The sequence below is a fragment of the Ixodes scapularis genome, unplaced genomic scaffold (assembly GCF_016920785.2).
Source record: "Ixodes scapularis isolate PalLabHiFi unplaced genomic scaffold, ASM1692078v2 PGA_scaffold0__279_contigs__length_252992795, whole genome shotgun sequence".
NCBI classification, from domain to species: domain Eukaryota; kingdom Metazoa; phylum Arthropoda; class Arachnida; order Ixodida; family Ixodidae; genus Ixodes; species Ixodes scapularis.
Genome location: NW_024609835.1, coordinates 95945840 through 95957966, shown reverse-complemented (window position 1 = coordinate 95957966; position 12127 = coordinate 95945840).

Genomic DNA, 12127 nt, shown 5'->3' with positions numbered 1-12127 from the left:
TGAAATACAAGTAAAAAATGGTTCATTACATCGGAGGGTGGATCTATATCGTGTGAGGAGAGTAAATTCATATGAATCAAGAATGGATGTTAGATGCAGCTCTTTAAACAGAGGACGAGTGTGTGTGTCAAAAGACACATTTCGTATAATGCGGACAGCCTTTTTTTGAAGAATATGTAATTTATTTAGGTTGGACTGGCTTGTAGTGCTCCACACCAAGCTACAGTAATTTAAAATAGGTTCAAAAAGAGCTTTATATATGAGCAATTTTAAACGACAAGGCAGTATATTTTTAAACTGGTACAATTTTCCCAGCACTTTTGAAAGTTTTTTAGCTATATTGATAATATGATCATTCCAAGACAGGTGGTTGTTAAAATAAACTCCAAGCGTTTTCACATTTTGAACGAGTTCAATTTGAGAGAGGCCAAGAACAATATTAAAATTGGAACTAACATTTCTATTCTTAGGTCTGAAAAGGACCGCCTTGCTTTTGCTCATATTAATTACTAACGAGTTTACTACACTCCATTCATATAGCTTCTGTAGTGTGGTGTTAGTTTCATACACCAGTTCCTGTATTTCAGTGCCTGAAAAAAATAAGCTAGTATCATCAGCGTAAATGATGAAAGAGGGGGTTCTACTGATGTTAACAATATCATTTATATACAAGTTAAATAAAAGAGGACCCAAGATGCTACCTTGTGGTACTCCTGATCTGATAGGTTGAACGGTAGAACTTTGACCATTTATTACAACACATTGCCGCCGAAAATTAAGATATGATTTTATAATATCAAGTGTTACACCACGGAATCCATAACATTCGAGTTTTTTTATGAGAGTAATATGATCGATACGATCAAACGCTACATTTTAAGCACATGGATTGATGAAGGCCACCACGAAAACATCTGAGAATGGCCAATTTCAGGGCTGTGTCTGCTAATAATAAAATTGTATTTTAGAAGTTTAGTATAATACGGTATTTGATATTGGTTTCAAGATTAATTGTACCACTGTAAACGACCTAATTTTCGCGAAGGCTTAGTTTTTGAGAGTTTATCGAAATTGTTCAAAATTGGTCCTGCAAAAAAGTAACCCCATGGATACAAATGCATTGAAAATTACTCGATCCTGATTGCAAAATTTTGTACCTGGAAAGTATTCTCAACACTAGCACTTCATAAAATGAACGAAATATTGAGCTCGCGCAAACAAAGTCGTTTATGCCATTCAAACCTTTCAAAGCGCTCGCACAGTCACCACTGCGATAGATTTGCTTTGTTCAGTGTGCTTCTCCGCATGTGCCAGTGCGCTGCAGAAATTAGTTCTGGATGAAATCCCAAGAATAGGGGGACATACACACTTTTTGATAAAATAGATTCTAAAAATGTTCACATCGAATGGCTTCCCAGGAGACTTCTCGGGTCCGGATGCACTGTTACTCCGCAAGAAGCAGGCTCTCTTGGGATGACAAGAATAAACCCAGCGCCCTGAACGCTGTTCGAACCAGCACTCGGGAGAGTTGAAAAGCCTGTCAAGCGCTCGCTATCGGGACAGGCCGCTTACTTACGGTGGCTTCATACCTGTCTGCTCGATGCATCATCCAGCCACCCATAATAGAGATCAGTGGGCGGACGTCACTTTTACTCTTGTGATGCAGGTCCCTGCAGGTTCCCATAGGTTGCAACCTGCTAGCCCAACTGAGTAGGGCCTGCAGCCCTGCGGGGAATGTCAATTACACTTTTTTGGATGTAGACACTCACATTTTGCGTGTACCTGAAAGAAGCTCTAACACAGAGCAAACAAAATGATTGGCCTTTTTATATTGCCTCCTTTTCTTTTGCTGAGAACACACATACAAGTCATACGTTATTACACATTCAGTGGTGCGGCTTAATTTATGATAAACACTTTTTTTTATATAACTTCGAGCTTTTAGAGAAAAGATTCAATATAATGGGTCGGACATATATGGTTGCTATGAACTATCCTATATATGGGTAGGGGTGTTGTATTGCATCAATTATAAATTTCTAACCAATTAAAAGTTGGCATTTATTTAATTTATTAGTATTGGCTATTATTCTTTGACGAAGAATAACTGGGCGAGTTGGTACGTTGGTAGTCCTTCAACTCCATCGAATATTCAGGTCCTTTTAACATGTTTTCATGCTTTTGCTTTTTCTAACTGCTCTGCCTTTTGTAACGGCTTTCGCCGCCACTAAAAAAACGTGACATCTAAACTCACTTTATTTACTACACACAATCGCAAACTTGGAAAGCGTGCCGCTTCGGCATACGCAAAGAGATCGTCCGTTTCTATGGCACAGGCATCAGCACGGGCAAGAAATCATGCTGCTCGCTCTTGTAACGTTTTTCTCGCTCCCGCTTTATGAAACAAATCGTTGGCGAGAGACTGTTGGGACCAGACGTCAAAACTAGCATGACCTGTGATTGCTTGGACTGCCGTCAGACTCAACTTGAACGCTCCGCAAAAGCGTCGTCGGGCGACCGTCGTAGGGACGGCGCCCAGGACAGGCCCTCGGTTCCGCCGCACGCGAATCATTCTCACTCTGCGGAGAGACCCATAAATTTTGAAAAGTACGCTCTTCTCACATAACGAAATAAAACCGGGTAGAGCATAGTGAGAGTCAAGCATAGCCTAGCAAGCACACGGTACACGACAAAGTTTGAAGCAGCGGCGCACTTCGCAGAAACAAAAGAAACTTCCTCACCTTCGCTTGCACCAGTCGGCCATGACTGTCCGCCACTTGCGACGCTGCGTCTAACAGCTCTCCGTAATCGCTTGCTATTATTGAACACGGTATTCGTAAGTATAAGCTATCTAAAATATCCGCTAAAACGGCTAAAACGTAAAAAGGAAGCGATGCTCGAACCCTCCGGAACTCCAACGGCGGCCGAACGGAAGCTGATTGCAATAGCGATGGTCTTGAGCAGTTTTCAAAAGTCTCTTCTTTTTGTACTTTTTTTTTTAAGACAAAATTAAGCAAATTAATATATTAATAATAATAATAATGTCACTTTATTATATTCGTAAAAAAATTAACAAAACGTTTAGTCTATCTTAGGTTTTATCTAAACTTTCGGTTTTCTTTTTGATTGTAAAACCGAAACTATCTCATGCAATTTCTCCCTTGTCGCCAAGGCTATTTTTATTCATCAGCGCTTGCTTACACCGCTGGTATTTCGGCTTTTCTGGAAGGATCGGCTCTCGCGGCACGTAAATAATGAGGGCAACCTCGTGTTTTGAAACAATGAGCGTGCCCGTCTTTTTTGACGAGGGAAAGACACGTTAAATTTACGTAGATTTTTTACGGTGTGGAACTCTCGATCGACGGTGTTGTTCGTTGTTGCAATTCTCAATCTCTTTTCACGTGAATTGAGATGTCTTAGAGTTTTGCAAGATTAATCTACACCATGAAACACTTTCGGTGAAAGCTTGAGGTTGTTACATGAAGGCGCCGATTTCTCCAGCCAATTTCAGAGCGAGCTTCCATTCATAACACCACTTCGCTTACGCGGTTCAGAAGTTGACTTGCGCTGCATGCGACTATGCAAGGTGGAGCATCTTATGTCCCCATTATAGCCGTGGTTTCTTTTGCCTCCTGTCTTTTTGATTTCTGTGGATGCAGATATCTGAAACAGCGTATAGTGCGCTGAGACGTGCACTACAAAAACACCGGATTATCCTGCAAACGTAATTTGTCAACTAGCCTATGAGCTAGCGCGCAAGTGGCAGTGCACTTTGAAAACAAAGTCATGTGCATGCTTTTTCATTAGCAGCATTAAACACTTGGTGCGATTGCCCTCGATCGCCAGCTTCCGAATAGTGCTAACACTTTTTTTACAGTAAAATTTTATTCTTCAATAAAGGTAATAAATACAGCTCAGGGAAAATAAAAGCTATCTTTGCAATAAAAGTAGACTTTTCAATTGCTAAATTTATAGAAATGACTAGCTAAAATGATTATTGACAAGTTAGATAACGCTACTTTCCGTGGCGTACAATGTAGCTAATTTTTCTATTTGTGCTTTTTTTAGGCGTAAGTCCATGTTGCATTTGCGACGTAAGTATGCGATGACAGTGCCGGTCGTTTCCCCGGGGAACTTTTGGACCACGTGGTCTGCAGTGTAATGAGAAATGAAGCATCCCTTTGTCACATTATGTCAGCTATACCCGGTGATATTTTTTAATCAACTGGTTTCAGGAAAATTGGGGGCTCACTGTCATGTTGATGCACTCTCCATGTGTGTCGTGCGACTCGGCGGACATTACATGGGTGAATAACCGTGGCAACATATTTTTTTAAGTAATTAAAATTCGTAAATTTACTTTTGTTATTATTGCTGTTTTAGAGGCAGTCGTTATTAGAGCCTAACACAATCAAAACTATTCACAAAACAGCCAAGGGGCTTTCAGATATTTATTTATCAAATTTCGCAATTTTTCCCTCGATTCAAGAACCACGCGCGGGAGGGGCGGGCAAAGTGGAGAGTGACTTAGCAGTTTTGACATGACATATTGGTGATGGCATGTTTGTTTGTGTTAGCGAGAACTTCTCATACTGTAGTTCTATGCATTATTTAATTTTCTAGTAAAGTTACAACCCTCATAAAGTGCTGTCGCATTCAGCATGAACGAAGTTGCACACTTTTGACAGCGTGCCTTTGGTGGATGCTCCAGCACCACACTTCCAACGGTTCGACTGAAGGGAATACGTAAGAATAGCATCCTGCGCTCTGTCCAGCGCGCTGTTTTTAATCAGGCGACGAAAGGCAGAGTTTTAGCTATGAATAACCGAAAACTCGTCAGCTTTTCTCAAATTGTTTCAGTTGAGCTAGAGTTTATTCATAGCCCCTTTAAGATTGAAGATTCAACATGGTCAATTACACTGTCAATTAAAAAAGCTAATTAGACAACGTACTGTGACGTTTATTTACTCATCTAATGTCAGCCGAGCCCCACAAATATTTTGTGAAAACGGCATCGGCCTATTTATCGCTTTTGTAGTGTGTTGATGTTAAAAATCGTAATATATATATATATATATATATATATATATATAGATACCCCTTATTATAGTTTGAGTAGACCGACTGCAAGCACTGAAAGTAGACCTTTAGTATACTTAAGTGCACTTTCTGTATACTGATTTTGAACTACTTTTTACCGCGGGCACTACGATTCTACTACATGTACTAGTTTTGTACGTACGAGTACACTTTCAGTTCACCGCCATTTTTACTGGAAGTATACTTTAAGTACACTTGAAGTATACAATCAGTACAACGACCGCACTGAAAGTATGCTTTTAGTATACTTCAGTACACTTCAAGTGTACTGACTTTGAACGACTTTTCGCTAAGGGTATACCCTTAGCGAAAAGTCGTTCGAAATCAGTACACTCGAAGTGTACTGAAGTATACTAAAAGTATACTTTCAGTGCGGTCTTTGTACTGATTGTATACTGTAAGTGTACTTAAAGTATACTTCCAGTAAAAATGACGGAGGACTGAAAGTATACTCGTCCGTACAAAACTAGTACATGTAGTAGAATCGTAGTGCCCACGGTAAAAAGTAGTTCAAAATTAGTATACAAGGAGTGCACTCAAGTGTACTAAAGGCTTACTTTCATTGCTGCAGTCGGCGTACTCAAATTATAGTAATGGGTATGTATATATATATATAGATATATATAGTGCGATTGTTAACATCAACACACTAAAAACGCGATAGGCCGATGCCGTTTTCACAGAATATTTGTGGGGCTCGGTGGACATTAGATGAGTAAATAAACGTCACAGTACGTTGTCTAATTAGCTTTTTTTAATTGACAGTGTAATTGACCATGTTGAATTTTCAATTTTAAAGGAGCTATGAATAAACTCTAGCCCAACTGAAACAATTTGCGAAAAGGTGACGAGTTTTGGGTTATTCATAGCTATAAATAACTCAAAATAATCCGGTGTTTTAGTAATGCAGGTCTCAGCGTAACTATACGCTGTTTCAGATATCTGCATCCACAGCAATCAAAAAGACAGGAGGCAAAAGAAACCACGGCTAATAATGGGGACATAAGATCCTCCACCTTGCATGGTCGCATGCAGCGCAAATCAACTTCCGAACCGCGTAAGCGAAGTGGTGTTATGAATGGAAGCTCGCTCTGAAATTGGCTGGAGGAATCGGCGCCTTTATGCAACAACCTCAAGCTTTCACCGAAAGTGTTTCATGGTGTAGATTTATCTTGCAAAACTCTAAGGACATCTGAATTCACGTGAAAAGGGATTGACAATTGCAACAACGAACAACACCGTCGATCGAGATTTCCACACTGTAAAAAATCGACGTAAATTTAACGTGTCTTTCCCTCGTCAAAAAAGACGGGCACGCTCATGGTTTCAAAACACGAGGTTACCCTCATTATTTATGTGCCGCGAGAGCCGATCCTTCCAGAAAAGCCGAAATACCAGCGGTGCAAGCATGCGCTGATGAATCAAAATAGCCTTGGCGACAAGGGAGAAATGGCTTGAGATACTTTCGGTTTTACACTGACAAATAAAACCGAAAGTTTAGATAAAACCTAAGATAGACTAAACGGTTTGTTAATTTTTTACGAATATAATAAAGTAACATTATTATTATTAATATATTGATTTGCATAGTTTTGTCTTAAAAAAAAAGAAAAAAAAAAGAAAAAAAAGAAGACACTTTTGAAAACTGCGCAAGACCATCGCTATTGCAATCAGCTTCCGTTCGGCCGCCGTTGGAATTCCGGAGAGTTCGAGCATCGCTTCCTTTTTACGTTTTAGCCGTTTTTGCGGATATTTTAGATACCTTACTTACGAGTACCGTGTTCAATAATAGCAAGCGATTACTGAGAGCTGTGAGACACAGCGTCGCAAGTGGCGGATAGTCATGGCCGACTGGTGCAAGCGAAGGTGAGGAAGTTCCTTTTGTTTCTGCGAAGTGCGCCGCTGTTTCAAACTTTGTCTTGTACCGTGTGCTTGCTAACCTATGCTGGACTCTCACTATGCTCTACCCGGTTTTATTTCGTTATTTGAAAAGAGCGTATCTTCAAAATTTATGGCTCTCTCCGCAGAGTGAGAAAGATTCGCGTGCGGCGGAACCGAGGGCCAGCCGAGGGCCTGTCCTGGGCGCCGTCCCTACGACGGTCGCCCGACGAGGCTTTTGCGGAGCGTTCAAGTACAGTCTGACGGCAGTTCAAGCAATCACAGGTCATGCTAGTTCTGAGGTGTGGTTCCAACAGTCTCTCGTCAACGATTTGTTTCATAAAGCGTTAGCGTGAAAAACGTTACAAGAGCGAGCAGCATGATTTCCTGCCCGTGCTGATGCCTGTGCCGTAGAGACGGACGATCTCTGCTTATGCCGAAGCGGCACGCTTTCCAAGTTTGCGATTTTGTGTTGTGAATAAAGTGAGTTTGGATGTCACGTGTTTTAGTGGCGGCGCAAGCCGCTACAAAAGGCAGAGCAGTTAGAAAAAGCAAAAGCATGAAAAAAAATGTTAAAAGGACCTGAATATTCGATGGAGTTGAAAGACTACCAACTTACCAACTCGCCCAGTTATTCTTTGTCAAAGAATAATCAGCAATACTAATATATTAAATAAATGTCAACTTTTAATTGGTTTGAAATTTATAACTGATGCAGTACAGCCCTACCCTGCTCTAGTGCTTTTATGCTATCAGATAATGTGTAAATATATAGGATAGTTCATAGCAACCATTTAAGTCCGACCCATTATAGTGAATATTTTCTCTAAAAGCTCGAAGTTATATAAAAAAGTACTTATCATAAATCAAGCCGCACCACTGATTGTGTAATAGCGCATGACTTGTATGTGTGTTCACAGCAAAAGAAAAGGAGGCATTAAGAAAATGCCAATCATTTTGTTTGCTCTGTGTTAGAGCTTCTTTCAGGTATCAGGTTTTCAGAAACGATATTGCCCGATTTTCCTCGCCCTTTTGTCAGGATGAAGTTGTTACTATCTTGCCTTCCTCACATAGTGGTCTTTTGAGCGAATTATGTGATGTTATATCATAGAGTGGCCATAGGCTAATTTTTTCTTCTCTTTTTACGCAGGATGTAATGGCATACCATCATCACAAAGGAGAGTGTACAATGAGGCAGGCTCGGAAACTTGAATAAAGTGATAAGTAGGATTTCAATTTCTGTCTTATCAATTACGTGAAGAACACTGACCATAATGTTTGTATGCTACACATACATACTTTCAGTTGAAAAAGGCAGTGCACCTCTTCTTTATGGCTTTTCTCACACAGTTTCAGAAGACGCCGGTACGTCATTCTCACGAGGAATAGAGCTGCCAAAGATTTCCTCGTTAATTTCCTGACTCATTTTTAAGAGTGCATCTCCCGGTGGTGGCGCCTCTGCATTATCATCATCAATTGAGTTGTCAACGGCGTTTCTTAACATTTCACGAGAATGGAGCTGTATAAGATGAAATTTCACAGGTTGGAATGCAGCCGTTCAAAGAAACACCTTTGACTTAAAATAACTAAGATTATTGAGAACCTTTCGAATATTCTTTTAAGGGCCAAGATGTTAATTGTAAAGTTGCCGGGCGCATTGAGAAACACCCATTTAAAGTGTTTGAAACATAATACGTTTTCGTGCTTTTTTCCGGCCTTCAAAGCACGCACATTCGCGGCGCGCTCGCACGCCGTGATTGGGGAAGCGAGCTGTCACGCGGTATTTTTTTGTATTTCGCGGGCGTTTTTTTGAAGGCTAGGAAAAAGGAGCATGCAAAGCGCACCTTGTTGAAAATGGTTTAATTGGGTGTTAATGCGCTCTACAACTTTCCATTTCACACCTCGGCTTTTAAACAAAGATTTCAAAAGTTAGCTTCTTACTGTTAATTAAATAAATAGGCGCACTAAAACAATTTCGTGCACTTTCGCAAGAGACTTTCTAACAGGGTACAGTCGGTTTCACTCCCGGAGAACGCTCCGTTTTCTTTTGTTTTCTTTTTTTAAGTTTGGTGGAAGTTATCTGGGACACTCCGCATATATGTACTGGTAGTGTACATTTAGTACACTAAAAGCATATATGAAGTGTACTAAACGTGCACTTACAGTATGCTAAAAGTACACACGAGGTGCACTTATGGTATACTACATATGTACTTGGGGTGTACTAAAGGTACACTATTTTGTTTCATAAAAGTGTAAAACTAGTACGATTTCAGTACATACCCTAAGTTCACTATTAGTATACTTTCAGTGTACTGATTTTGAACGACTTTTCGCTAAGGGCTTAAAGGTCTCGTAGAACCAGGATAGAGGGGCTTTAGGATCTCGTGAGTTCCTGTACAGGCTCCCTACGGGAGCCAGAGTTGCGTGTCTGTTTTCCATGTGACGCCGCGCCGCTATTCGCCGAGATCCGATCACGTGAGGAGCTGACTAAAATGCCGTGCAGGAAAGTAGACGTTGCACGCGCCCCTTTGTACGTTCCCCTGCTTTAGAGCGCGCCGCGCGCGTCGAATGCGCGGCGCCGCTATTCGCCGAATTCAGTCACGTGAGGAGCAAAGTCCGAATGCCGTGCAGGAAAGCCGGCGCTACGGGGATGGACGCGAAACTGGCTCCCGTAGGGAGCCTATACAGGAACTCTAGGATCTCGTAGAGTAACTGTATAGGCTCTGCTTGCAGAGCCAGAGTTTCGCGTTCGTTTTCCTTGCGCCGCCAATTCCTTATTGGAAAGAAGCGGTCACGTGCGCTGAACTGGATACAACTTTGATGTGGGAAAACGACCTTGGAGGCACCAAGTTTCGGGCGGAACATGTTTTTCGCTTTGCGTTTGCGAAAACTAGATCCCACACTACAACCGAACGAACTTGAAGGTTTTTCGGCCACTGAACATTATCTGTAGCCACTGGGTACAGTGTAACCGTGTTGTTTTATAAAGCGAGCGGTGTTTTAAAACATATTTCCAGAGTCTGGGAAGCAGACGACACGGAGAACGATCGCGTAGCTCGCGTATACGGTGTTCGCGGAGTGACACGCGACCTGCACATCTGGGCACTTCGGCCAGACAAGAGCGCGTAGCTGCGGCTTTTAAAGGGACAACGTTTTCGTCGGCTACTATGTTCTACCGATTTTACAGAGAAAAACAGACAAAAATGACTAGGGGACGGTGCACGCGCAGTATGTCGCCGCACTACTGGGTGTTTCACGAAAAGTGGCCTAATTCAATACTAACAAAAACTACGCGTCGCAAAAAAAAAAAAAAAAAAAAAAAGTCTTGTGTTGTTTTGGTTTTGGGCCAGGGGCCTATCTAAGAAAAGTATTAAAGTTTGGGATAACTAAGTTGTTAACTATGTTTGCGTAATTAACTTTTTTTAATAATGTGTTTAAGCACATGGCTTCAATTATAAAATTGCTCAGCATCATCGGAAAACACCAAATCAATAAATCGCAGAACTATAGAAGGCACGCGCGGCATTTTACGGATTTCTGAAAAACCACATAACTTCGACGGGTTTTTCTATTTAGGTTTGTAATCGCAGCGTTTCCCGGCACCGGCGGCAGCGTGCCCCGCGAAGAAATAGTGCAACCAACCTCTGCTGCGCGGTCCTCGCGCAGCGCAGCAGAGGTTGGTTGCACTATTTCTCCACGCGCGTACCTTCTGCAATTCATTGATTTAGTGTTTTCTGAGGATGCTCAGTAAGTTTTTAATTGAAACCAAGCCCTTAAACACAACATTAAAAAAAGTTAACTACGCAAAAATAATTCACGATCTAATGATCCCGGACTTTAATAATTTTCCTAAATAGGCCCCTGGCTCAGGACCGAAACGACACAAGCCTCTTTTTGTTGCGACGCGTAGTTTTCGCGATTCTGAATTTGTTTACTTTTCGTGAAACACCTTGTATATCTTCTCTGCTCCGCACGCCGCAGCACGCCGCCTCACAGCCACGGCACCTTCCGCGCCTCAGGATCTCCTGGAGAAGCAACGGTCGCTTCTAGCAGTGCCGCCTTGGATTCAACATGGCCGCCCTAGGAGCACCATTGCGATACTCTGCTCCGCAAGGGGAGCATATGCAGTTAGTCTAGAATCTCGTAGTGACTTACGTTTGAATCTCTATGTAGACTGTCTTTTGTAAGCAGTGTGCCCGCGGCATAAAGTGTCACCTTAAGGTGAAAGTGAGTTTGGGATTCATGTAAAGTATGCATTTTGATTCAAGAACTGAAAATACACAGTCAAAGCGAGTATGCAAGCAAGCTGGTTGAGAACAGACATAACACTAACCTGAATGATATGGAGGGACAGCAGAAACAAATCACTGAACACAGCTTTAAAGCTTTACATTAGTGATGTCCCTCCCCAACTTAAGTGTTACACTTGCGAGACACTCATAGGATGATTAATAAGATGATCTTGTTAAAACACCTTTAATTGTGAATTGGCGAGAAGCCGTCTTTGATGGCAAGCTCACGAATTAGTAACATATGGCAAGACCTTTAACTAACACTCCAGATATTAATAAAGGACAACAATAAACCACAAAGTAAAAATGTTTTGACAGGCATTAATAGTTCGAGGATTGAAACTGATCAAAATAACTTTATGAAGTGATAAAATCACATTTACTGAAGGCTTACACAATACTTGAATCAAATTATCAAAATAAAACAAGTCCTTTGTAGGTTAGGAGCCAGCTGTGCTTCAACAAACAGGCGACTTCAACTCATCGGGCACACAAAATCATCAAACTGCAGTGCACACATCATGGTACAGTCACGCCTCATTTGTATGAGCTCCATTAATAGGGATACCCCGCTATATGGACACCATTTTCGGGGATAGAGTGGGGAAATGCATGAATTTTTGTCTCGTTCTAATGGACGATTTTTTGGGAAAACGGAGATCTCCGTATTAAAGGGACATCACTGCAACAGAAAGATAGCCTGTCATCTGAGACTATTATGCGTTAGAAACAATGAGCTAGGCTCACAAGTAGACTGAAAACACCGGACATATCCTTAGAACTTTCCAACTCTGCTTTTGCAAACAGGCTTCCAGGTGAATAGGTCCAACATCATGCGCCGATTGCTTTCTTTC